This window comes from Sturnira hondurensis, unplaced genomic scaffold, assembly GCF_014824575.4.
Source record: "Sturnira hondurensis isolate 20B ecotype Veracruz unplaced genomic scaffold, ASM1482457v3 Scaffold0019216, whole genome shotgun sequence".
Taxonomy (NCBI): Eukaryota; Metazoa; Chordata; class Mammalia; order Chiroptera; family Phyllostomidae; genus Sturnira; species Sturnira hondurensis.
Genome location: NW_028091847.1, coordinates 9021143 through 9046310, shown reverse-complemented (window position 1 = coordinate 9046310; position 25168 = coordinate 9021143).

Genomic DNA, 25168 nt, shown 5'->3' with positions numbered 1-25168 from the left:
TTTTTATCTTCAGGGACTTGCACAGTTGGGAGAATTGCTTCCTTAAAAGCAATTGCTGATATAAAGACCAACTTCAAAATAGCCCTGACCTTTTGTTCAACAGCTCCTCCTGTTATAGAACACATTCAAATAGCTATTTAGATATCGGTGGGGAGAAAAATCCATTGATTTTCCTAGTTAGGGGGGTTGGTTGTTTCTACAGAAAGGCAGGGTGCTGTGTGGGGGTCTGGACCCAGCTTTTTGCAGACCACTGTCTAATTGAGGTGCCAAGCCATCATGCCTGCGGGATGGCACAGGCAGCTGCCAAGCCCTTTTGGGTTTTCTCAGCTCCAGCTGAGGAGCTGGCTTGGAACAAAGTGCCCACAGGTGTATAAATATGCTTGGGCATGAAAAGAGGGCGATTTCAAGAGCTCATTAGGCCTGGTATTGCAGGGACATGGGGTGGTACAATCCAGGGATGTTCCTTCATTCTCTTAGGATCCAGGCATCCCACTCCCAGCTCCCTCCTAGAAACAACCCATTCGACATTTCTTTGCTCTGCTGTTTAGAATGTGTAATTCAGCAAACTGTTCATTGAGTTCTTGCTGTGAACCTGGAACCACGATCTGCCCTTTTACATGTATTATCTCATGTCATACTTTGCACTCATTGAGGCAGATGTCTTTAGACCATATACTAATGAGCAACTGAGATTCAGAATGGTGAAGAAATGTACACACCATTGGTCAGCTTGGGAGTGGCAGACCTGACTGAGTCTGTAACCAGGTCTCTGCTAGTCTAGTCTTCTTCCCACCCGATCATGTCTTGTCCACTTGGGGAATTAACAGGTGTTCTCTCAACATTTGTGACCTAGAGCTGTGGATGGGATGTGCTTCAGATTAGCAGAATTTCTTTTGATCAGCTTTTTTCTGGGCTGCCCTTTGCCAGAAACCGCTTTGTGACATATTTACCAGTACGCAAACTAAGAAGTGTTTATAAAGGGCCTAGAAGAGTTCCCAGTCTCCTAGTTGCCACACAGGTATGGTAATTACCACATTGATCATTCTGGGTTTATTGCAGGCCCTTGCACAGAAAGCTCATAGTTTCTTTAGCAACTTTAGGCAAGTCCTAAATACTGATTGCTCCATGATTCTCTGTTTCTTTTTTGCTAGTAAATTCTCATTGATTAGATAAAGCTTTCTTCCACTTACTGTTTTCCAAGCCACACTATTCACATATATTACTTCATTTAATGCTCTAACAACTCCTGATAAAAGCATTTCCCCCCACCTTCATTTTACAGAGCAGAAAACTCAGAGAAGAACAATTACTCAGAGTAAGCAGAAGTACTGGGATTTAAACCCAGGTCTGTGAATTTTAAAGACCCTAGCCCTCAGTGGTCATCAGCCTTGTTAGGAACATTCTTTCCCCAAATTCCAGGATTTGCTATGGGACTTTCATCTACCTTGGGTTTGGGTCACAGACCAGTGATCCTTAGATTTTGATGCAAGTTACAACCAATGTGGCAGGTGGATCTTTAAAAAAATCTCAATGCTAAGTTTATACCTTTCTTAGTCCATTTGGACTGCCGTAAAACAAAACAAAACCCTAAGACAAACAAACAAAAAAAACCCCATAACGTAGACTGGGTGGTTTCCACCACAAAAATTTATTTTCATGGTACTAAAGGCTGAGAAATCCTAGATCAAGGTGCTGGCCTCATCAGCGCCTGGTGAGGACCCTGGTCCCAGTTTGCAGATGTCCTCCTTGTGTCCTCACACGGCAGAAAGAAAGAACAAGGAAGCTCTCTCCTGTCTCTTCTTACAAGGGCACTAATCTCATCAGGAGGACTCTACCCTCCTGACCTAATTTTCTCCCTTAAGTCCCACCTGCAAATAGCATTACTTTGAGGATTAGGGTTTTAACATGGGCTTTGGGGAGGATACATTCAGCTCACAACATACGCTCTATAGATTAAATGCTTGGGTTGGGAAACAAATTAGTTTTTAAAAGATCCAGAGTTGATTCCGGTGTGTAGCCAACTTTGAGATCCACTGCCACAGACTGTCAGGGGCCCTTTAACTCTAGAACCCCAAGTCAGCGTAGACAGTCGTGGACCGATGCACACACCTCCAAAGGAGCTGGCCACCAGGGACAGAAGGCCGTACTGAATCAAAGCAGCATCCCTCCAGTTGGAGCGCAGGCTAATGAATTCGTCAGAAGTTCCCGAGCACTTGCTGTCTGTCACAGCTTTAGCGCTCTACTAGAGGTGACTCCTACGTCGTCAAGCAGAGCCCTGAGGTGTAAGCCACAGCTGCCTGCCAAACAGAACTGTCCCTGCGGTTTGCTTTGCAGAGGGGTATGTCTTGGCTGCCACCGGGGGTTTGCGTGTGAAGAGGCACGTCATTCACACACTCCTTACAGCCATCTGCCCTGCGCCCATCCATCTACTCCAAATTCTCCTTTCTTTTACTGACTGTCACCATATGGCCCTTGCTAATGATTTATACATCATACCCTTCATTAACTGATGGGAAAGATCCTCGTGGTAATTTCCTTCCATCAACTCTCATTCCTCGTAAGTTCCCAAACAATTTCACAAACTGTGGCCTTTTGGTTAAGTCGTTAATGAAGCAAGAGCTAATTAACATTAGGGGTGTCCTTCATACACAATCTTAGAGACTGGCAAGATTTTAAAAACCTCCATCATCCTTAAATTAGTAAATTACTATTTCAGCAGACTATGTGTGCTCTAACTTTTGATTTAAAAATTATCATAGTGGGTTGATATGTTGTGTTTATCTTCTGCTAATTGAATGCTACCTTGCATTTAATCACAGTAAATTGGTCTTTCCTTTAAATAGATCGAAGAGTTTTTAACACTTGTTAACTCTCAGCAGCTCTGAGAGTAATGGGGAAGAGTAGGGAGCAGAGGAGGAGGCTTTGAAGGAGGAGCTGGACCCAGCTTGGTACTATCAGGCCCCACTGCTCCAGGCTCACTCTGTCAGAGATGCTGCCAAATGGCCAAGCCTCTGGTTCTGGGTGAGATGCACTCAGGAAGTCCAGAAAAGGGTAGTAGTGCACTCAAATCCACAGAGATAAATTCTTCTTTGAATTGGACAGACCCTCCTTTGAAACAGAAGGGTCCAAGGGGCTGCCACACATCAGAATTGCCCTTATCAGTGTCTCCTCAGGAGCTGCTGGCTTGGGGGGCCTGCTATCACTTAGGTAGTGACAAGGCATTGACTGGTAAGAGCCAGGCTGCTGGCTGCCACATTGTGTCCAGCAGGAAATGGTTGATTATTGCTGGAATGTGAAATGGGATCAGAATGGAGTTTTCTGATGGGAGAGAAGATCAGAATGATATGTTAGTTAGTCTTTACCATGCCAAAACAGATTTGATTTTTTCTCCGTAATGCTGTCTCTAGCTGCCTTGGCTGACTCCCATCTTTTCCTGTTGGCTCCCTTTTGCGGCCATGGTTGCCATTTCCAACACAGCCTACCCATTCCCCAGTGTTTCTGTATATTCTCCATTGCAAGTTTTGCTTGAATCAGCTGCTGTTGACTTCGATCCTGTATAACTCTTCATACTATTTCATTTTCTTATAGGGAGGGTCATCTTTACTTTGGGCTTCAGACATGGCTAATGATGATGATGACGACAACGATAGCTGTATTTACTTAGTGCTTACAAGTAACCAGGTATGTGCTACAAGACTTTACACATATTTTCTCATTTAGTTTTTGCTATTAACCTATGAGTTATCACTGTAATTTGGCCAAGGTCACACCTAGAATGAGAGGAAGAACTGAACTCAGCCTGCCTAATGGAAAATAACCTGCACTTCAGAACCTATGTATACAGACACTTTCTACTGAAAAATGCAATTCCTCTGTGCTCTAACCTACCCTCTGGCTTAATAATTCTCCTTCCGTATCATTGTTATCACCATCATCAAATGCTTACTGAAGACTTTTTAAATAAAGAACACAAAGGGAGGTGCAAAAAGTACATGAAATAGTCACAGAGCTCGGGAGACTTTTGTAGTTGGGGGGGGAGGGAGGAAGAAAGGAGGAAAGACAGAGAGAAAGAGAGAGAGAGAGAATGACTACTACATTTAAAAAAGTTAAAAAGCTGTTTACTCTGACCCCACAATTCCACTTCTAAGAATCTATCTTGAAGAAACATTGCAAATTGCAGCCTGAATTTTATGTACAAAGATTATTATCTAAGCACATTTACGATAGTAAAAACTTTGGGAACACTCTAAATGTTTTACCATAAAATAAAGCTTAAAACAGTATTTTCCAAACTTGGAAAATTTTCCAAACTCATAGGAAATGAGTCCCATGAGATTCTCATTTTCAAAAAGAACCAGTTATTAATACATTTTAAAATTACTACTTCCTATACTCCCTTTTTGAAGAGTCAAAATCCATACTTTGACTATTCAAAGACTTCGAGAGAATTTAGAAAAAAGAAATTATTTTAACTTGATTTAATCTTTTAATAAATCTTTCATTAACTTCCCATATAATTATACTTGAAAAATACTAGGTAAAATTGAGATTTGAATATGTATAAATTGAAATATTATGCAGCCATTAACAATAATGCTTTCAAGGAATATTCACTGATGTGGGTTTGTGCTCATTATACCTGAAAAGAGACAAAAATGGGATGTAAAAGTATACATAGTCTTATTTCAGATGTGTAGGGGAATATATATGTGTGTGTATGCATATGTGTGTGTATGTATATAGATAGATAGATAGATAGATAGATGAGAAAGGATTTAAAGATCAATCCAAATGCTAACTGTGGTTATTACTACATGATGCATTTATGGCTAACTGAAATTTTCCTACCTTTCTATATTTTATAATGAGAACAAGTTTTATAATGAGAAAAATCTTTGCTTTTAGAAATATATTAATAGCAATTCAAAGAAATGCATAGGTGTATATGCTAAGGGGTCTAGGTGAGTTAGTTCAGAACGTAAAAATTAAAGGAGTTCAGAGGAGAGCCAGAACTAAGGACACTCTTATATGCATTTCAGCCAAATCTCTTATATTTTTCATAAACTCTACTGTAAGCCAAGCTGTGCTGTGTTGCTTCTCATTTCTGTGTTTCATCCTCACTTCCCTACCTCTGCCCATTGCTCAAATGTCTCCTTTTGCCCAGCCTTTACTTCCCCAAGTCTCTAGCCTTCCCTGATGCCTTATGTCTCCTCCCCTCTCAAATTCTTTTATTGCTTTTACATTTTACCCCTTTTATGGTTGCTGAGATACATTCTCCATCTCCTTACTCAACCTTAAAGCACCTGGAGGGCAGGAATCCTGTGTTGCACTTTGTAGTAAAACAGAGGGCACGGAGCTTCACATTGGAGGGTATTCAATGCTTGTCTTGAAAAGTGATGTGCCTGAAAGTTGTAACTGGAGTGAACCCTGAAGGCAGAGTAGGACTTAGGTGGAAACAGAGTGTTCCCAAAGTTTTTACTATCGTAAATGTGCTTAGATAATAATCTTTGTAGGAAGGTAGCATAAGCAAGACTTTCAGATAGGAGCTTGCCCATTATACTTGGGAGTCCTGAGCACACATGTTGGGGTGGTTGAAGGTGTTACTCATTGAGTAGTGAAGATAACATTGCAGACAAGGAATAGAGGACAGATTTTTCATGAAGAGTCTTGGACAGGCCAAGTATGCTGACCTTTCTGTATCAAAACATTCCCACACTTTGAATGCCCTGCTCTGCTTTATAGAAGTGGGGAAAACCCCACCCCTGGAAGTTGTGATTCATTGTGTGGCTGGGACAAAGAGATGAGTAGCTGCACTGTTGGTAATGATCACAAGAGAATCTTCCACAGGGGTCTGAGCACCACACCATGGCTCTGTGGGAGGAGCAGAGGGATGCCACAAAGACCTTGCTCTCAGAAGAGTGGCAGAGTGGACTCCAATGGGGAGACGCAGGGCAGTGGGCAAAGGGTGACTGATGTGCCACAGGCCAGTTGGAGTAAGCATTACAGTTTAGACTCCCCAGATTTCTTGCTCTCTGCTTCTGCCTAATCCCCGTGGTGCTGGAGGACACCTCTCTACATCAGGTAACGTGAAGGCACCTTGCTCTAACTTGAACAGGACTACCTTCCGATGAGAGAAAGTTGGTCATGTGGCATTTGGTCTTGCTGTATACTCAGCATACTCAGAGAGGCTTAGGAAGAATTTGTATAACTTTCGTTTGAAAGAAAACATATCAAATGGTTCTTGACTAAATGTCTCCATTTTACTTATTGCAGAATTCCTACCACCTGTTTTCCCAGGACAGTCCTACACGACTTCTTGGATTCCTTTGTGCCTCTGGGACATGTACAGATAAGACGGAGGTCTGGAAGGGTGGGGCTTCCCTGTGCTCTTCCAGGAAGCCAGAAGGACACAGAGAGGAAAGGGAAGCCAGTAGAGAAACAGGTCAGGGGGCAGAATGATTTGTTCCAGATGAAGGTACGTAGGAAGGTGGCTAGGAGAAAGCAGTCAGTCCCAAGGAGAGGAACTCAGGGAGTATGATTGGGTTGGAAAGAGAGACAAATCAAAATGACTAAAACTCAAACAGCATCTAACCCTGGGCCATGGAAGGAGTTTCTAGTTGCTATTATTAGTTGATACTTATCTTTGTCAATGGTTTGATTAACTTTTGTGATCCTCACAATAACTGTCTCAGGTAGGAAACATTATTATTATCCTCACTGTGCAGACAAGGTGATGGGGCTCAGCATGGTTGTTAGACCTGCCCCCAGTGTATTAGGTAGGATTTTGAGTGGAAAGGGGGCCAGGTGGCGGGCAGAAAAAGAGGGGAGGTTAAAGGGCCTTTAACCAAGACCCAGTGATCTGTGGAGAAAATTACTTTTACTTGGACCTGTAAGCAGGAGCATCAGGTCCAAGTAGTGTGACTGACAGCCCAGCAGACAGGACCAGTCAGAGGTGCTTGTCCTCAGCACATGGGAATGGGACAGATGTGGAGAGGCAGCGAAATATAACTGGAGAGAGTGAAGGACCCAGATACATGAGCTGAGGTACATGCAATAAAGACTGTTTGCCTCAGCTTACCTGTTTTTGTAAAGAGAGTGCTCAGGTTTTTATCACATTGTAGCAACATACATTTTTGCATCCCGCCTGGTTGAGCCTACTCTGTGCTCAACCATCATCCAGGAGCTGGGTGAAGAGGACAAGCTCAAAATTGCAGAGGTGCGGCTTAAATGACAAACTCCTCAGCCCATTGGGAGTGAGGTTCATTTTCACCACAGTCCCTATTTTCAGAGACCGTTGCCTTTTGCTCCCCACTCAGATCTTCCTTATGATTAAAGGGGAGGTAGGAAGACAAGGGAAGCTCTCTTCTGAGTGAAGCCGAGATCCCAGTGGAGTCTCCTAAATTGCCTTTTCGGGTTCATACTTTGCTATTGAACGGCCTTCCAATCACATAGTGTTCCACTCTCCCTCATTTACTGAAACCCGAGTTAGGTAAGCCTTGAGCACAGTGGAAGGCATAAAGATGGATGAAAGATAGTCCCTCCCTCTCGAAGAGCCCCAAATGTTGAGGCATACAGGCAGGTTGCAGATCAATGCAATAAGCATTATGATGTTATGGGCTCCACAACTCAGAGGAATGAGCAATTAGCCATGCATAGGGAGCAGTGTCTCTGAGAAGGAGGGCACTGGGCTGGGTCTTGAGTGACAGAAGATCAGATTGACCAGAAGAGCACTTTCTGCAAGAGGAATGGCACACAGATGCAATGAGGTTTAAGGGAGCAGGACATTTTCAATATAATAAAAAGTTAGATACATCTGACTTTTGGAAATACTTTGCGACTGCTAAATGCCCAATTTGCTATCTGGGACATGCTAGCTACTTACCACCCAGCAATTGCTGCTGCTGCTATTTTAATGGGGCTGCCTTAGGGCCAGAGTCCCTGCAGGCCACATGGAATCTGATCCCCTTCTTTTTTGTAATGATTTTATTTATTTACTTTTAGGGAGAGGGGGAGGAGGGAGAAAAAGAGGGAGAGAAACATTAATGTGCAGTTGCCTCTAGCACATCCTACACAGGGGACCTGGCCTGCAATCCAGGCATGTGCCCTTACCAGGAATCAAACTGGCGACGCTCTGGCTTGTAGGCCCATGAACAATCCACTGAGCCACACCAGCCAGGGCTGGTCCCCTTATTTTTGTGGCGATGAGTGAGGGTCATTGAATTTTTTTTCCATGGGCTTCATGATTGCCCTTGGGAGTTTCATGATCACATTTTCTTGTTTGGAAACTCAGTGGCAAAGCCACGAATGGATTTTCAAGAGTATGACTGGCATAGAAAGACCAGCTGAAAGGCTGTGCTAACCCTTTGGAAGGGGGTGATGAGGGCTGAGAGGCAGCAGGCAGGGAGAAAAGTGGCCAGGCAGACTCGTGAAAACTTTAGGGAACCAAATTAACATGACTGACATGGTGGCCAATCGGATAGGGAATGAAGGAGAGAAGTCAAGGACAACTCTTGGATATTTCAGAAGTCGGGGCTCCCACAACCTGAGGTCAGGAGGATGAACTGTTCTGTTCATGGAGAGAAACTTGCCTGTGCAAGCAAAGGAAAGCAAAATGAGCCAGGAACTCCTGGCCCGTAGTCTTTTCATCCACTGCCTCTGCTGGCTGGAAAGCAGTGTTTAGACAGGAGAGCTCTTTGACATTCGCCAAACCCTGGTCTCAGCAGGACCACCCACAGGACAGCCAAGCAAGCAAAGGAGGGAGGCTGGGTTAACAGGACACAAGATCCCAGGCAGCAGCTTATTTATAGTCCAGCTTTGTTCTGGGCTTCATCTAGGTACCACCTGCCTCTATCGAACCTGTGCCCTGCTTCAACTCCGACATGATCTCCTAGTCATCACTGACTCTTCCTCGCAGATCACCACTGGGAGGGGCTGAGAGAGAATGGCAGTATCCCATCTACAGAAAACAACAGAGAGTAAGAGTGAGTTTTACATCAAGTGACAGCCTGACCAGGACCACCTAAATTGATCCCCAGTAGACTCTGAGAGCCCACTTGAGGCTGCAAATTAATTAACTGTGATGTTCACATTGTTCTCCACCTGAATAAGTGTGACTGACAGCCTGGGCAGTATAGCTCCTGGGGCCCTGGGGAAGGGAGATGAGCACAGGGTCATGGGCTCAACCTGGCATGCAGGCACATGTTAACTGACATATGCCCACATGAGCTGGAGAGAAGAATGTCCAGGGGTGGGGGGTGTGGGAGCGGGTATTTTATTCTTGATGCCTATTTGGGAGAGGAGAATTGGAAGTAGAGGGAAAAAATGGGAAGCCCTTGAAAGTTGTCTTTTTTAAAAAATATTTTACTTGTTTATTTTTAGAGAGAGGGAAGGGGAGGGAGAAAAAGAGGAAGAGAAACATTGGTTGCCTCTTGCATGCCCCCAACCGGAGACCTGGCCCTCAACCAAGACATATACTTTGACCAGAAATTGAACCAGTGACCTTTTGCCTTGTGGGATGACACCCAACCCACTGAGCTACGCCAGTCATGGAAGTTTTTGTGCCTATGCATGAACTGTAACAGAGCTTGGAGTATGAAGGCAACTTGAAGAAAAATCTAGTTTAATTCCTTCATTGCACAGAACTACAAGCTTTTAATTGTTAGAAATGAACACAAACCAGGCTTTCTGACTCCAGTGCATTTAGACTACAAGCATTCTGTCTCCTTCCCAGACTCAGGAAGTGGAGAGTTGAGCAACAGTATGGTTGATTTGTTCAGAATCATTGTCCAACCTAAATAACAGCCTTGCAATCCTTCAGAGAAAATTATTTTCCTGTGGTAGCTGACTCTCACTCCCCAGCCCTCTGAACCTAGTTTTCCTGCTGGGAACCATTGAGATTATATTCTTTATCAGAGTACCAAGCAAAAATATGGAAAAGGAGGGTCTATTCTCTTAGTCGTTCATCCTTACTTTCTCCCAACCAGAAGGCATTTCCCTGTCAAGTGTCAGGGTCCCAAACAGGTGAGCACCTGTCCATATCTTCCCAATTCATTCCCCAGCAGCAGCCCACAGGTGGGCCCTTTCTTCTGCATACCCCATTCGTTAAAAATTTACCCGTTCAGGAGTTTCTTTTCTCTGAGATAATTGTCACTGTGGAAAAACTGTGACTAATGACTTATACCTGACAAGATGTTAGTAATAACTAATAATAATATGCAGGAACTTTCAAAATTTTTTAAACAAATTTTTACTCAAAAATCAAAACATGCTCATGGTTAAAAAAAGGAGGGAGGTGATAGTACAGATAAGAATACAGTAAAATGTTACTTATATGTATATCTCAAACTCCAAGTCCAAGTTCCAGGTAAGATATAATTAGCCTTTCCCAAAGTATTCATACATGAACGATACAATATGTGCACATTATAAACATATTTAGAACTATCCCATAATTTTCTCTTGATTTTTTTATTTAGTGATGTATCTGTATGTGTTTGCACATTGGAACATATCAGCCTCTCACCTTTTTTAACGGCCTCATTATTGCATGGAAGCAGTATAATTTAAGACGATGGACATTTAAGCTGTTTCCAGTTTTATTCCATGCTTACAAATAATTTTTGACATCCCGAAAGTAAAGCAACTTTCCTATGGATGCTCTGCGTGGCAACTCCTACATTTCTCAGGGAGAAAAAAAATAAGTTCCTCTGACGAAGCCAGTGGGATCAGTGGACTGGAGGCCTCAGTGAGTCTGGCCCCCTCTGGTGGGCCTGGGAAAATGTTCAGGGAAACTGTGAGGAGTCCTGGGTACTCAGGGCTAAAACCTTTGCTGTAATTATTTACTTTGGCAATGGCATTTATTTACATTTTAAAATAAGGTTTCTAAAGAGTGAATTGCTAATGGTAGAGTTTGAGGCACTGCACCAAGCTGCTGTTGCAGCTGACTTTGAGCGGCGGTGCCGTTCCTCGTGCTTCTTGAATCAAATTATCCATTAGACAGATTGGCCCTGTAGATAGTTCTCCAATTCCCATCTCCAAGCCACCTCAGGGACACTCAGTTCAGGGACCAAATAGAAAGAACCCTGGGTGGGAATAGGGTGTCAGGGCCCGTACCTCCGCCTCTCCATGCTGGTGGCCTGTCCCCTTCCAGCCTCTGTTGCCAGATGTTCAGAAAACCCATACTCCTCTACAGCCAATCATAGCACATATGGGTAAACTTTTAAAATATTCTAGTCCATGACATATGGATAAAGAAGAGAGAGAGAGATTCTCCTTTTTGTTCCTGATCCTTTGAAGAAGAGGAACTTAGGAGGAAAGTTAATTTGGAGGTGAAAAGATAGAAAATGAATTGTACTTTTTGTATATCATGTTCTCAAGAGGATTGTTGGGTATAGTTTGTAGATTCAGGAGCAAGATCATAGTTGGAACAGTAGACTTAGGAATCAGGAAGCACTCAATACATAAATAAATGACTACCTGAATGAATGGACGAGAGCAACGGAAAAATGGAGCATATTTGACTCATTTTTTTTGAAACCTACACTACACCACTTAGAGTGGCTTCATTACCTAATAGTCAAGAGCGTGGTGGATTTCCCTTGTTTTCCAAGGTTCAGACTCATAGTGATGAGCTATCTGGATACGTAGACCCAAGCCTTCCTCTGATTAACTTTCTGGGTGACTCAGTTCCTCTAGTCCTGGAGTCTGCCTTGATGTTGTGTGTCTCTCTATACTCGATTTTTCTCAAGAGTAGTCTTCTTTCGGATGTTCTGAGAGCCCATTGCCAACACGGAGGGGGCTGCTTCCTGTACCAACAAACAATTCTCACACATCAGCCGAGTGTCCAAAAATTCAGCTCAATTCTGACACTCCCTATTGGAGGACATAGCATGAGATTCCATAAGTTAAGAGCTCAGTCCTACAAGACTGCATTTCCCCTTCAGACTTTGGTTGAAAGTCCAGGTGTCACCAACTGGCCATAAACGAGAGGTTTCCAAACCCCTGATTGGTTTTGAATAAATTGCTAAAATGGCTTGGAGGACTCAGGAAACATACACTCCATTCTCCCTTCACCTCCATGAGTTCACCAACATGGAAGGTCTACAAACCCTGTTATTTGGGGGTTTTAAGGAGGTTTCATTACATAGTTATATTGACTGATTCATTGTTTATTGGTAATTGATTTAACCTCCAATTCTGTTCCCCTCCCAGAGGTCAGGGGTGGGACTCATAGGTCCAATCTTCCAACTATATCCTGAGGGCAGCTGGGGACCAGCCCCCTCCTTGTCCTCAGGAGCTTTCTTAAAGTCATGTTATTAACATAACAAAAGTTACTTTCTACCACTCTCCACACTTAGGAAATTTCAAGAATTTTTGGGAGCTGTGATCCAGAAACTGTGGATGAAGATCAAAAGTGTGCCAAAAATACATTTTGGTAATCTAAATGACCAAATATATATTTCTTAGAAATCACTGTATCACAGATCCTCAAGTCATCCACATCAGAATCATCTAAAGAACTTGTTAAAAACGCCCTGCCCTCAGACTTAATAATTCAAAAACTCCATTTTTAATTATACTTCATGTCATTCTTACACACGTTAGAATTTAGGAATGACTATTCCATACAGTTGGGGACTGAAATCCTTATGCCTTTCTCAGACTCAAGACATTTTCATGGTCCCCTTGTTGACTTCCTGTCTACCTACCTGCTAGTTTGGATCTCCCTGCGCAGCCCGGTGCTGGCTGGCTGCTGTGGTTGTTTCTGGGTGAGAAGTGCTCTCTACTGGGATGCACCAGCCCTGTCTCACTGAGACCAGGAGCTTAAGGCGTCCTTCCTCCCAGGGTTGGTTCCACCTCAGTTGGCTTGCTCTCCTTAGGGTCTGACACTGTTCAGTTGGCCCATTTCCCTTCCTGCTGATTCGGGGCTTTTAAAAAACAACACTTGAGTCAACATATGTTAAGTGGTTATCATGTGTTATTATCTAATTTAATCATAAAAACCTAAGTTAGGTATTATTATTTTTTCTGATATGATATGTCCTCAGAAGGGTTAGTATATGACCTCTAATTGGATGAAAACAACATGTGACATCATCATTTTTCTTGCTGTGTGTCCCCAAATGGTCATATTTGAGTCTTATCCATTTCTTCATAATCAAAAGTCTGCTTAAAATTGATTTGTGGCTAGCTCAATAAAAATACTTTCAGAGGGGGTTTTTGTTTTGTTTTGTGGACAGATAACCAGTGCTGGTCTGGGCAAGGGGTTGGTGTCTGTGAAATCTGAAACGGGTTATAGACTAATGAGGGCTCCCAGGTCAGGATGTTGAGGAAATCAGAAGCAAACAGGGAAGCAGTTGGCAAGAGGGAAGGGTCCTGGGTTATAGAACTCTGATCCCTACCCCAGAATTTGAGAAGTCAGTCCCTGTTGATGGAAATAGAAGCCCAAGGCATTCCAGATTCCAAGTTACTAGTTACTCAGGGTAAATGGTCACAGCAGGGAATATAGCCACTGGAACAGTAGTGCATGGTGACAGATCTTCCGAAATAAGTCTGAGTGATCAGACTTTAAGTTCAAGGACACAGCCAAACTGGTACCAAGGACAACTGAATGGAAAGCTGGAACATGAAGGTCTAGAGCTCCTTAAATCTCTACTGAGGCTGGCATTTCAGATGGGGAAGGTGGGTGGGTTGATGGGATGAATATAGTAGTTTCAGCTATTAGGGCCTTCAGAGACTAGGACCCAGGCAGCCTAGGTCAGAGGCTTTGCAGTTGCAGCAAAGCAAGGTCCTTTGTGTTTTGTAAAAATCCACAGCAATTTTTTGACTTCCTCAGATTTAAAACCAAAATCAATTTGTATTAGATTAGCTGTATGTCAATTTAGGCCAGGCTTTCAGCCTCCACCAGTTTTAGGTAAATTGAGTTGGCAATTCAGTATCCTTTTGAGGTCTGAGGGTCACACCACCGCTGACTCCAGGAAAAACAAAAAAGACAAACAAAAAAATAAAATACACAGATCAGACAAACAAGGAACAGAGTCAGAGGGCCATGTCTTCACCGGGGAGGGCCAGTAGCTCCTTCAGATGGAGTCCCCCGAGGCCATTTTGTCCAGTCCCTGCTTTCAGAAAGGACAGACTCAGAGAGGATCTTACAGCCCTGAAGTTAAGCTGTGTTTACAATTTGCAGGGAGAGGGCTGCCCCTTGATGCTGATTCAGAAACTTCTTGAAAGAACAACTATTGTCAACCATCAGTAAGCACTATTACTGTGTGAAGTGGTGTGCTTTGCTCTATGACAGATATCACTTCCCGTAAGCATCACTGTGCACGCGGCAGGTACATTGTTATCACAATACAGATGAGGAAAGCAGGGGTGAGGAAGGAGAAGTACGTTACTCAAGCTCATTACCCAGCTGGGAAGAGGGCAAAAAAAATGTGAGAACAGTTCTTTCGAGGCCGACAGTTCCCCCACGGTACTCTGAAGCCCGGACACAGGAGCCTGATCTTTTGCATTCCTTGCAGAGATGCTGTTTTCCCAAACCTATCTTTGCCTCTCACCCCATTGTTCTAGAAATCTGGGCTGTTTTGGCTTTGTTTGTTTTGTCTAGAAAATACTATATTTTACTTGCTTTAAAGTTATTTTAACTGCAAAGAGTAAATATTTCCTAAGCAGAACCTCTCTCGTGAAATATTGCTGCATCTCATTCCCAAATCCAGGGAAAACCAGTTGACCTAATTGGAGGCCCTTGAGCGGAAATTTCTCTACAGTAAATAAGAGCATGGATACGTAATCCAGTGTCTCTTTCCTCTCTTTCACACCATCCCAAATCCTCAGGGAGGCAGGACTGCAGCGCACAGAGAATCCAGAGCCTTCTCCCCACACATAGCTGCTGCCCATCACCCATCCGTAGGGACATCTCTGTCACTAGCATCAATTATTATTTCCCAGGCACCCACTGGGTGCTTGGCATATCAGAGAAGAAACGGATTGACTCTGCTGTCAACAATCACCCTGCAAATAGACCAATAATTCTGATGTTCTTCAAACATATTATAATTAAAAAATTACATGCTGGGAGAAAAATTATAAGCATCTAATCAGAAAAGAGGGTCAAGCTGATGCAATTAGGGAGGGGAGATGGGCTGCCTTTTATCAACAGAGCCAGTTTCATCACGATTCTGGTGAAAGCAGTGGGATTTTAGGCTAAGATGTTTCCATCAAGTTACTTTTGATTTGAGAAAATAGGATTGCATTTTGTTTGTTCAGAAGTGTCTTTAACCTCCATCCTCCTTTCTGAGGTCACTCTCCTTTTGCAATCCATTTACATGGCCACAGCTCGCTTCTTTCTGCGGACCTCAAGCCAGTTGTGGTTTAATACGTAAATGCATTAAAATAAAAAATAAAAAAACCCAGCCCAGTGGAAAAAAATACGAATGCAGAGCAGCTCCCAGATGGCAACCACTGAAGTATTGCCAGGAAGGAAACCTATTGGTAAGCTGAAGTGCTTTTAAAAGAGTTGAATTATTCAATAAATCAGAAAATTGCCCAGGTCTTCAAGCTATAACTGAGAGACTCTGAGAAACCAAAGAGAGAGAGGAGAGAGAGAGAGAGAGAGAGAGAGAGAAAAGCATTGGGGAGTTTTCTTACTGCCCCCTTTAACGGATCTCTCTGGGCTGGCTGTATAGCCACAAGGTGGGTAAATCACAGGTGTTCAGAATGGTCTGCTGCTTTCTTCTCTCTGGCTCAAGCCAGACACCTCCTCCTCAAGTCACTAAGATGGAGAAAAACGTAGCTGGCTGCTCTTTCCTTGGCAGAGGAAGCCCAGCTCCTCAATCCAGAAACAAGAGGGGGTGGGGAGAACTATATTTTTTCTACCCATGCCCTGGTCCTCTATCAGTATAGTATGAGCAGCATGATAGGGAGGAAAAGTCCTGGAATCAGAGTCGGGAGACCTGAGTTCTCATCTTCAAGAACTGTCTTAATTCCTAGAATTTGTAATATGTTATGTATAATGGTGATACTTTAGTAAGGACAATCCTGATCTTTTTTGATTTTACGATGCTTCATGACTTCAAAAACTCTTTCATGTTTACTATCTTATTTGAGCCTTATTAAAACTGTGTGAGATGTCTAGACATGTACTGTTATATATACTTATTGTAACTTAAAACATAGAGAAGTAATAGATATTATTTATCACTAGATTAGAGGTGGTAAAAAAGAGGGTTGGGGCTGTAAGTGACTTGCTGGTGGCCATACTCAAACACAAATCAGACCCAACTGGTATTTTCAAAGCCCTGATGTTTTCTGGGGATGATACTTTTTGAAATGCTTTAAAGAAAGTAAACTCACTGGATAGTTTTAAGTTTCTGTGGGTGTGAGAAACTTACAACCTGATGGGTGTGAGACTATTTTATTTCCTGTGTAGCTGGTAGGAACCAGTGGCATAAATTCCTAGCTCCCCAAGACATCCTATTCTCTTTTCTGAAAGCAAATGCTAAGAATAAGGCCTCGTCTAAAGATGAATGCACAGAGAGAAGAATACAATAAAAATGACAAATAGATATTTGGCAAAGACATAAATATGGCTCAAAAGCAAATTGTTGCTGCTGTCCTCCTCTTAACAGAGAGGAAATGCTGAACAACGAAAGAGGAGAGATTGGAAGAATGGAGACAGATGCCTGAGACAGGGATGGAATCTCAGATGGCATTCTAGATTGACATGGCTGACATTAAACACAACAGTGAGAGAGATGATGAGCTGGAACTCATTGACAGCAGAAGGAAACCTCTCCTAGGATTATGTTTGACACCACAGAGAAGTCTGGCCCAAGGATGGACATCCAAGGAACACAGAGGGAGTCTGTGTGGGAGTTTGTGTGTGAGCACATACATGTTTGCACATGTGTGTGTATGTGTGTGTGTGTGAACTACTCATCTATCAGTTCATTTACCCATCAAGTTATTCATATCTCTTCATTCTGTCATCATTATTTTCTGTGTGCTGGGCACTGGGCTAGGTACTGGAGATATAAAAGTTAAAGACAAGGGTTCCTGTCTTCCAGAAGCTCTGGTCTAGTGAAGAAAAGAAATAAACAAGTGGTCATTATACATGCATGCGCTGTAAGGTAGGTAGGGTGCTATGGGTGTTCAAGGAAGGCCATCAAGGGTGGCATAAGAGTAGGGGTGAGAGAAGGGCAGGGGATGGAGAAAAGGGATGAGGCCAGAAAAGGTCCTATGAGAAGCATTGGTTACATGCTGGTTACTTGCAGCATCTAGGGGCTTGTTTGTGAATCACCGCGGTCACCTAGGAGTATAAATGGGGAGGTTTCTCCAACTTACACTGTGCTGATAGCCACTTGCTTTTCTAGTAGACACTTGTCCCTCTTTGTCCTTACCCCACAGAACTCTGCTTTGCCAACAAATCAAATATTCAAAATAAATTTATTATTGATAATTTCAATAAACAGACCATCACAACAGTTTTCTCCTAGTGCTCTCCTTCACTACTGCCCATGAACTCAAAGGTCTTTTTAAAAAATTACTGGCCTTATTGGGGTGACATTGTTAATAGAATTATATGGGTTTCAGGTGTACAATTCCATAATACATTGACTGTATATTGTATTGCTTGCTCACCACCCAAGGTCAAGTCTCCTTCCATCACCATTTATCTCCCTTTACCCTCTTCTACCTCCTCCAACCTCATTTCCCTATGGTAATTATATAACTGTTGTCTGTGTCTGTGAGGGATTTTTTTTGGTTGGTTACTTGCCTTTTTCATCCAGCTCCTCAATTCTCCTCCTCTCTGACAGCTGTCAGTTTGTTTTATATATCTGTGTGTCTGGTTTTTCTTTTTTGTTCATTTGTTAGTTTATTTTGTTCATTATGTTACCAAGCAGCAAGTGGAATCCTGCTGCTCACCACCACCCTCTAGGCAGAATTCCAGAGTCAAAGTTTGGGTAATAAAGGGAAGGAGTCTTTATTCAAAAGCCTACACAATTTTGGAATAACAGCTTTTCCCATACATTAGTCACTTATAGCATTAATCACTTAATTAAAACTATCAATTAAGGCTGAACTCTTTAACACCTGAGTTCTCCTATCATTCCCCACTGTTAGTTTTAATTATCTTATTTCTATAGGGTTAGTTCAAAAACTAAAACAACATAAGATACAAGAGCTACACAGTGGAAGAATGGCAGGCTTCCAGCTCAGAGCTAGTCCCTTCTGAAACACCCAAAAAAGAACAACCTTGCCATCCTCTGCCAGACCAGCCAGATCTTAGGTGGCACCAGGGGTTTCTTCTCCCACCCAGAGTACTGTCCATTGGGAAATGAAGGCAGTTGCAGAACCACCACCCAGGGATCCTTGAGGAAGAGAGCCAGAGAGCCCTTCTTTTATTTTAAATCTTCTGACCCTTAACTCCATGCCCACTGGAGGCATTCAGCTTCTGAGCCAATTAGTCCTAGACTGTTTACCATTGCCCCAGGCAACCTCCTCCTATGGCGCCTTCCTATTCCTCCCTAGTGATCTGATCAGATCTCTCTGTATCAATTACATTCCACAAAGACATGAAATCAGGTGGTAATTATCTTTCTCTGACTGGCTTATATCAGGTAGCGTAACACTCTCCAGGTTCATACATGCTGTCACAAAAGGTAAAATTTCCTTCTTTTGTATAGTCCAGTAGTAGTCCACCAAAGGTCTTATATTAAGACTCCAGCATTTTGGGCATCTGATCCACCCACTCTGATTCAGTCCACTCACATCCAACCCACTGATCACAAGATCATGATGACCACTTAAGATACCTATTCTGGTCTTAAGGAAAAGAGGAGGATCTTTTCTGTTTGGGCTATGGACCACAATTTTGACTTCATTCTAAATTTGCAGGCACATTTCCTGCCAAATAGCTAAAGGCAGTGAGTTTTAGGTCTGCCTCTGCTTCTTACTCTTCGTTGTTTGTCTCTCAAGTAAGTGACTTCTTTCCCACCTGTTTCTCTGGTTCAGGGTATCCCGATGGGCTCTGGTTCAGGGTATCCCGATGGGCTCTGCTCCTATGTTTGGGATTTCCTATCTGAGAACCCTTTAGCTTTCCTGTTATTCTGTTAGACATTCATCCTGAATTCTTTGCTACTTAATCCTGAACTTAACTTTTTTTCTTTCTATATTCTGACTTTGATAAGTGAAAAACAAATTAAATCTCAATTCTGCCCTTATCTAGCTCAGTTGAAGGACCCCTTTTCTCTCTGGCTTAGGGGTTTCACACTGTACCTCACAGTGCTACTCACATACCTCTGCCTCACGTACCTCTGCCTGCTACTCACATACATAATACATTAAATTCTATTACACATTACTGAAGCTAAAGCCCAATACTTGTAGCTTAAAACTGTATTACTTTGTCCTTGTTGAAATAGAATGATGACCAGTTTGCCTAAAAACAATTTGGCTGAAACCAGTTCTCTTGATAATCATTTATCTAGTTTACCTAAAGTTTAACTCTTTTAAAAAGCCTATATATGCCTCTTAAGGATCTCATATTAAAGGCATTTCTGCCACAAGTAGTAGTATTTGAAGTAATTTTAACTAATTTTCAAAAAAAGTGTTTTCAATTTAATTTAATTTTTTGATAAATACATATCACATTTACATAATTTTTGAATGGTGAAAGTATTTTTGAGTCCTTGAATAGAATTTTACACTGATTTTATTTTTATATATCAGATGGATTTTAGCCAGATTTCCTAAAGACCCCAAGTTTTTTTCTCACAATAAATATATACTAAATCTGCACAAAACTGATTTTACATTACTTTTTGTTACTGATAATTGCTTGGTAGAGAACCTCTCCATCTTGCAGTCATTAGCATTGGGGGTGGGGGTGGTGAAATGCATAATTTTCTCCAGGTGCTTATTCTCAACCCAGTTTATGTTACCAGGTGTCCACTTTTCCACATGTTATATGGGAATCTAAAGTGACTTTACAAAGAGAAACAAACCTGCTCTTGGATTTTGGTCAGGTGGACTTAGGCTACAAGTGTAAGTCATTTAAGGCCTCGCAAAGCCATGAGACCTATTGAACCTGGCTTGAGATACAAAAGAAAAAATAATTTCTATTTAAGAGGAATATTTTTAGATGGATTTTCAAAGTAGGTATACAAATTATCAGGGCTAAATTGTCATCCAAATACATGTTAATGGAATCATTTGTGTCCTACTTATCACAAATCAGAGGAGACTTGACATTTGTTTTACTTAAAGCTCTTGTATTGTATTGCTTCTTTAAATGATTCTAAACTCCCCTTAAACCATTTCCCAGATTTAGCAGCCCTCCCCTGACCCTTGTGGTTGTACACAGGTGAGTCAACTTTCCACAGTCTCCTGTTTTGGTGTACAGAAAATCAAATGTGGGGCCTCACAAAGAACTTTCCATGGTGAGTACATAAGTTGGTTGCAGAGATTAATATGCTTACATTAGAACAAGGTTGAATTAATAAACTTGAAGATACCATGGAAGAAATTGGCACAGTGATTCATGGGGAGACAATGAGATGAAAATATGAAAGAGATGTATAAGGAGGAAAAATTGAGATAGTGTAAAATCTGTGTATCAGAAATTCTAGAAGAAAAGAATGATGGAGATGAAATAATCAGGGAGAAATTTTTAGGCTGAATAAATATGGAAATTTGAAGGTAGAAGAATTCAGAAACCAAAATGAATAAATTAAACACCCCATATCTCAGTACACTGTAAGGGATTTCAGAACACACACTCACACCTCTTAAAACCAAGTAAAAAAAGATTGGATTCCCTACAGAGACATAATAATGATATTAATGGTGCTAGCCTATCAATAACAAAAATGCCTGAAGACAGTGAAACACTGTCTTCAAAATGCTGGTTATCTTATCAGATAAGGAAAATCACCCACATGTATGATTAAAAACTTTTGCAAATTAAGAATAAAAGGGAAATTCCTAACTTGACAAAAGGATAATAAGCAAACATTATATTTAACAGAGAATTTTTAGACAACACATTTCCTCTGAGATCTGGGATTCATACACAGATCACTAATGGTCCTGGCTGATGCTATATGGAAAGAAAAAAATAGAACTTAAAGAATTAGAAAAAATGGGATAAGATGATTCACAGAGAAGATAATTGCTTGTATAGAAAATGCACAAAATTAACAGACAATACTTTGTAATTAAGGTGAATACAAAGCAAGATCACTGGGTAAAACATCGGCTCATAATAATATGTCTATAAAATATTAAAATAAAATACCATTCAGGGTAAAATATAAGGAAATTAACAATAATTACATAAAATCTTGATGAAAAAAGTGGAACTACATTAAAGAACATAGAGAAGGTTCTGAAAAAATGCAGAAATCTTGTATACTCTTAAATGAGATGTGATAAAAATATTGTTAAGATGCTGATTCTAACTTAATTTGTAAATTTAATTTAATAACAATAGCAATTCCAACTGCATTATTTAAGAAATTCAATAAACTGCCCTGCTGGTGTGGATCAGTGGATTGAGTGCCAGCCTGTAAACCAAAGGGTTGCTGGTTCAATTCCCAATCAGGGCACATGCCTGGGCTGTGGGCCAGGTCCCCCACCTGGGAGTGGAAGAGGCTGCAGATTGATGTTTCTCTTGTACTTCATTGATGTTTCCCTCTCTTTCTCCCTCTTGTCCTCTCTCTTTAAAAATGAATAAAGTTTTTTAAAAAATAGGTAAATTTATTTGGAACTCTCACAAATAGCTAAGGAAACTTTGAAAAAAAAAAAAAGGAAAAGAGATTTTNGCACATGCCCGGGTTGTGGGCCAGGTCCCCCACCTGGGAGTGGAAGAGGCTGCAGATTGATGTTTCTCTTGTACTTCATTGATGTTTCCCTCTCTTTCTCCCTCTTGTCCTCTCTCTTTAAAAATGAATAAAGTTTTTTAAAAAATAGGTAAATTTATTTGGAACTCTCACAAATAGCTAAGGAAACTTTGAAAAAAAAAAAGGAAAAGAGATTTTCCTTGCAAGGTATCTGGTAAGCATCCTACAAAGATACATCAGTAAAATCAGTAGCACGGTACTGCAAGAAAAGCTAGGTAGACAACAGAAGAGCACAGAGCCTCAGAAACCCAAGTACAAGTGGAACTTGATACACAATAGTGGAGGCTGTGAGGGTAAAGTTGCAGACAAATCTGGCTTGCATATGAAGAAAAACTGATCCTTACTTAAATACATGTAAAACGTACAATGATCAGTTAAAAATGTACAAGTGAAAGGCTCAGCACAATTATCTTTGTGACCTATGAGTTACTAAAAACTATTAAAAATTTAAAGGTTTAACTTATGAAGCCCAAATTGAGAGCTTTGATTACACGGATTTTAAGAATTTCTGCGATGCCATGTGTCCCATGTGTGAAGTTAATAGGTGATTGATTATGAAAAAAAGTCAAGGGATTAATGTCTAAAATATATAAAAATGCTTATAAATCTACTAGAAAATTACTGAAACCCAAGGGAAATCAGATAAAAGATATGAACAGAAAAAATTTTGAAGACATAGGCATTGTTATCATGAGAATAAAATAATGTATCACTTTACATATATAAGAAAGGCAAATACTAACAAGCTGAATAATCTTGAGTGTTAACAAGGATATGAGAACAGGCATACCTAGCCACATAGTTAGTGCTTGAAAACATAATCCTGAGGGAAAATACAGAATACAAAATGATGTCTCCCATGATATTATTTATGTAAGTTAAAAATACATGTACAGTAATTATTTACCTTTTATAAAAACACAAAATCATATACATCAAACAAATTACTGTGAGAATGGGAAATGTGAATTAAGAGTGAGGATAATGAATGCATAGATAATATGCATCAGACATACATAAATAGCAAAAATAAGGGCCTTGCGGATGCTAACGGTGATACTCTTCTGTAAAATAAGAGGTACTATTAACACACTGGGCCTTTCCCCCCCTTCTTCTAATGAAGCTGTTACTTCTAATGAAGAGAAACAAAAAAAATCATCACCACTAAAAGAAGGGCTAGAATAAAAAGGGCTAAAGAACACTTCACAGAGATGAGAAAGGAATGTGAAAGAACAAATTGTGAAGCATGGCAATTTTGAAAGTCCAAGGTAAAGTCATAAAAATATATCAAATCAGCCCTGGCCAGTGTAGTTCAGTGGATTGAGTGCGGGCTGTGAAGCAAAGGGTCGCTGGTTCAATTCCCAGTCAGGGTACATGCCTGGGTTGTAGACCAGGTCCCCAGTGGGGGCCATGTCAGAGGCAACCACAGATTCATGTTTCTCCCCCTCTCTTTCTCCTTCTCTTCCCTTCTCTCTAAAAAAATAAAATAAGTAAATAAAATATTTTAAAAAGAAATATATATCAAATCAGTAACAATAATACATATACATGGACTAAATGCTTTTGATAAACACAGATTTTTCAAAATAAACAGAAATCCAGTATATACTGTTTCCAAGAGGCATACCTAAGGCTCATGAGATACAAAAATGGGAAGTAAAAGGGGAAAAAGAGAAATAATATGTGAAATCCATCTGAAAGGAAAGATGGTGTAGTGATTTTTGAACAGCTATATTGAGATACAGTCAACGAATAATAAGCTGCACATATTTAAAATGTATATTATAAATTTGACATATGTACATACCAATTAAACCATCACATATCGAGATAGTGAACCTCCAGCATCTCCTTGTGCCCCAATGTCGTGTCTCCCTCCAGCCTCTTCACCTCCAGACAACCATTGATCAACTTTTTGCCACTTTAGATTAATCTGTATTTTTCTAGAATCTTGTATACAATGTAAGTATGTATTATGTGGGCTTTTTGTTGTTTCTTTCCCTCAGAATAATTTTTTCAAAGCTTCATCTATTATTGCTGAAATTAATTTATTTTAATTGCTTCATAGTATTCCACTATAGTTTATAGCACAATTTGTCTAGTTATTCACCTGTGTGTGGATATTTGGGTATTTCCAGTTTTTGGCTGTTACATATAAAGCTAATAAGAATATTTATGTAGAATTTTTTGTATGAAATATATTTTCATTTATTTTGGGTAAATCCCCAGGAGTGGAATGGCTAGAATGTTGGTAGGTGAATGTTTATCATTTTAAGAAACTGAAATGATTTTCTAAAATGCTGGCACAGCTTTCATTTTCAATAGCAGTGTATGAAAGTTGCAGTTTCTCTGTATTCTTGGAAACACTTGGTATCGCCAATTATTTAATTTTAGTCATTCTAATAAGTAGGTTGTGGTATCACATTGTGGTTTTAATTTTCATTTCCCTAAGAACCAATTTTGTTGAGCATTTTTCATGTGCTATCTACATATTTTCTTTGGTCAAGTGTCTCTTCAATCTTCTGTTATATTTTAAAAATTGAGTTCTTTCATTATTATTGAGTTTTGAGAGTTGATAATACTTCAATATAAGTCCTCCATGTTTGGCAAATATTTTATCTCAGTCTATGGTTTGCCTTTTCATTCTCTTAAGTGTCTTTTTAAAGTAGATTTTGAAACATTTGATGAAGACTAATTTATTAATTTACTTTTATATACCATGTTTTTGATATCATATTTAATACATCTTTCCCTCCTTTTCTCTCTTCCTTCGCTTTCTTCCTTCCACTCTTCCTTCTTTTTTTTCCTTCCTTCCTTCCTTCCTACTTTTGAGATTGTTCTCATTATTACTGGCTTAGAGAAATTTCCTTTTGATGTGGTATAGTGTAGTTTTCTTCATGTACTTTGTGCTTGGGGTTTCTTGAGCTTCTTGGATCTGAGTTTGTAGTTTTCATCAAATTTGAAAAAATTTAAGCTATTATTTCTTTTAATAGTATTTGAGGAAATCTCTCCTCCCGTCTCTCTCTTCTCCTTCAGGGAACTCCAATTAAAGATATATTTAGGTGGCTTATGCTCATATTCATTTTCTGATGCTCTATTTGTTGTTAGACTTTATTCCTTTTACTCTCTGCCTTTTATTTTGGGTAGTTTCTATGTTTACAATGTTCTTAGATTCACTAACTATTTGTATAATTTCTAACCTGCCATTAATGTCATGCAATGTACTTGTCATTTTACTAATTATGTTTTTTACTTATGTAAGTTCAATA